The following is a 3,911-nucleotide window of genomic DNA, read 5'->3' as shown; positions in this document are numbered from 1 at the left end:
TTTCTCATAGTTCTGGAAGCTGAGAAGTCCAAGATCAAGTCACTGATATCTGGCGAGGGCCTTTTTGCTGAGTCCTCACACAGTGGAAGGTAAAAGGGCAAGAGAGGATGAATGCCAAGTTCATGTGACAGGAGTGAAGACAGATAAACCACTCCTGCAAGCATTTTTATAGTGACATTAATCCATTCATGAGGGCAGAGCTCTCATGACCTAAATAGCTCTCAAAGGGGCGCACCTCCCAACATTGTTGCATTGGGGGTTACATTTCGACATGAAAATTGGAAGGGACAAAAATATTCAAACCACAGAATCATTTGTGTGCTATAGTTTGCAGGGCTTTATATGGTGCCAGAGGTACATTTTCTAATAATGTATCTTGATTATGTTTTTGTTCCTCCAAATAATAAAACCACCATTAATTTGCAGTTTAACATATAATTTTAAGTCTTGAAATTGAAGGAAAAATTGAATTGCTTAATAAAAGCAATTTATTGGCCAGGCACGGTGGCTCACGCCTGTAATCCCAGCATTTTAGGAGGCCAAGGCGGGCGGATCACAGGTCAGGAGATCGAGACCAGCCTGGCCAATATGGTGAAACCCTGTCTCTACTAAAATTACAAAAATTTGTCGGGTGTGGTGGCTGGCGCCTGTAATCCCAGCTACTCTGGAGGCTGAGGCAGGAGAATCACCTGAACCCAGGAGGCGGAGGTTGCAGTGAACCGAGATTGCACCATTGCACTCCAGCCTGGGCAACAGAGCAAGACTCTGTCTCAAAAAAAAAAAAAAGCAATTTATTATTTCATTATTTATAGCATGCTTAAAAACAACCAAAACTAGATTAATTATGAGATGTCAAAGTGCTGGTAGTCTGGTTTCTTGGATGAGTGAAAAGGACAGTGTGTTAAGCATATTCACTGTTTGGATTTAAACATAGATTCTGCTGAAGCAGTTGGAGAGATGTTTAGAAGCAGTTTACGCAACAGAGTAGGCCAACATATTCCCTGTGATCTGTGTCCACTGGCTCGGGAGGTAGGTAGAATGGGCAGGGACCTTATGGGTAACCTTTGAACAATGTCAGTAACTGTATTAGTTCGTTCTCACAGTGCTATAAAGACACTACCCAAGACTGGGTAACTTACAAAGAAAAGAAGTTAAATTGATTCACAGTTCTGCATGGCTGGGGAGGCCTCAGGAAACTTACAGTTATGGTGGAAGAGGAAGCAGACACATCTTACATGGCAGCAGGCAAGAGAGAGCATGTGAAGGTGGAACTGTCAAACACTTATAAAACCATCAGATCTAGTGAGAACTCACTCACTATCATGAGAACAGCATAGGGGAAACTGCCCCTATGATCTAATCACCTCCCACCAGGTCCTTCCCTTGACGTGGAGATTATGGGGATTACAATTTGAAATGAGATTTGAGTGGGGACACAGAGGCAAACCATATCATTCTACACCGACCCCTCCGAAATCTCACGTCCCTTTTATATTTCAAAACTGATTGTGCCTTCTCAATAGTCCCCACTGAGTCTTAACTCATTCTAGCATTAACACAAAACCCAAGTCCAAAGTCTCATCTGAGACAAGGCACGCCCCTCCACCTAGGAGCCTGTAAAATGAAAAACCAGTTAGTTACTTCCAAGATACAATGGGGGTACAGGCATTGGATAAATGCTTCCATTCCAAATGGGAGAAATTGACCAAAACAAAGGGGCTACAGGCCCCATGCAAGTCTGAAATCCAGCGGGGCAGTCATTAAATCTTTTTTTGTTGTTGTTTTCTGAGATGAAGTTTCACTCTTTTTGCCCAGGCTGGAGTGCAGTGATGTGATCTCAGCTCATTGCAACCTCTGATTCCCAGGTTCAAGTAATTCTCCTGCCCTAGACTCCCAAGTAGCTGGGATTACAGACATACACCACTACACCCAGCTAATTTTGTATTTTTAGTAGACATGGGGTTTCACCACGTTGGCCAGGCTGGTCTCAAACTCCTGACCTCAGGTGATCCACCTGCCTCGGCCTCCCAAAGGGCTGGGATTACAGATGTGAACCACTGCACCCAGCCTAAATCTTAAAGCTCCAACATAATCTCCTTTTACTCTATGTCTCACATCCAGGGCATGCAGATGCAAAGAGTGGGCTCCCACAGCCATGGGCAGCTCCGCCCCTGTGGCCTTGCAGGGTTCAGCCCCTGTGGCTGCTCTCATGGGCTGGCATTGAGTGCCAGTGGCTTTTTCAGGCACACAATGCAAGCTGTCAGTGGATCTACCATTCTGTGGTCTGGAGGACTATGGCCCTCTTCTCACAGCTCCACTAGGCAATGCCCCAGTGGGGACACTGTGTGGATGCTCCAACTCCACATTTCCCTTCCACACTTCCCTAGCAGAGGTTCTCCATGCGGGCTCTGCCCTTGCCGCAGACTTCTGCCTGGACAACCAGGCATTTCCGTACATCCTCTGAAATCTAGATAGAGATTCCCAATCCTCAGTTCTTGAATTCTGTGCACCTTCAAGCACAACACCACATGGAAGCTGCCAAGGCTTGGGGCTTACACTCTCTGAAGCAATGGCCTGAGCTGTACCTTGGGCCCTTTTAGCCATGGCTGAAGCTGGAGTGGCGGGGACTCAGAGCACCAAGTCCCTAGGCTGCACATAGTGGGGTGGGGCCCTCCCAGGCCACAAAACCATTTTTTCTTCCTTGGCCTCCACGCCTATGATGGGAGGGTCTGCTGTGAAGGTCTCTGACATGCCCTGGAGACATTTTCCCCATGTCTTGGTGATTAACATTCAGTCCTCGTTACTTATGCAAATTTCTTCAGCAGGTTTGAATTTCTCCCCAGAAAATGGGTTTTTCTACCACATGGTCTGGTTGCAAATTTTCCAAACTTTTATGCTCTGCTTCCCTTTTAAACGTAAGTTCCAATTCCAGATCATCTCTCTCAAGCTCAAAGTTCCACAGATTTCTAGGGCAGGGGCAAAATGCTGCCAGTCTCTTTCCTAAAACATAACAAGGGTGACCTTTGCTCCAATTCCCAATAAGTTCCTCATCTCCATCTGAGACCACCTTAGCCTAGACTTTATTGTCCATATCACTAGCAGTATTTAGGTCAAAACCATTCAACAAGTCTGTACTAAGTTCCAAACATTCCCACATCTTCTTGTCTTCTTCTGAGTCCTCAAAACTGTTCCAACCTTTGCCTGTTACTCAGTTCCAAAGTTACTTCCACATTTTCTGGTATCTTTATAGCAGTATTCAACTCTGCTGGCACCAATTTACTGTATTTGTCTGTTCTCACACTGCTATAAAGATACTACCCAAGACTGAGTAACTTACAAAGGAAAGAGGTTTAATTGACTCACAGTTCTTCATGACTGGGGAAGCTTCAGGAAGCTTACAATCATGGCAGAAGAGGAAGCAGGCATGTCTTACGTGGCAGTAAGCAAGAGAGAGCATGTGAAGGTGGAACTGCCAAACACTTATAAAGTGATCAGATCTTGTGAAAACTCACTCATTATCACAAGAACAGCATGGGGAACCCACCCCATGATCCAATTATCTCCCACCAGGTCCCTCCCTTGACACATGGGGATTGTGGGAATTACAATTTGAGATGAGATTTGAATGGGGACACAGAGCCAAATCATATCAGTAACCGCATAGCCCCCTCAACAACAATGCCTCAGCAGTTTTCTTCCTTCTGAGAGAATGGCTCTGTCAGGGAATTTTTTCTTGGTCTACACTAGTTCTATCATTACAAGTCTTCTTTTATGCTATAAATATCTTGGGGAGGATAACAGTTCACAAGAATGAATCATGAACATCTTTGCAAGATTTCATAAAGAGACAGAAGAAATGGTATTTGTAAGGGGAGAAGGGAGGTTCTTTTCATTATTGTCTTACTCAGTTT

The sequence above is a fragment of the Rhinopithecus bieti genome, unplaced genomic scaffold (assembly GCF_001698545.2).
Source record: "Rhinopithecus bieti isolate Rb0 unplaced genomic scaffold, ASM169854v2 scaffold_35406, whole genome shotgun sequence".
NCBI classification, from domain to species: domain Eukaryota; kingdom Metazoa; phylum Chordata; class Mammalia; order Primates; family Cercopithecidae; genus Rhinopithecus; species Rhinopithecus bieti.
This window is presented reverse-complemented; position numbering follows the sequence as displayed.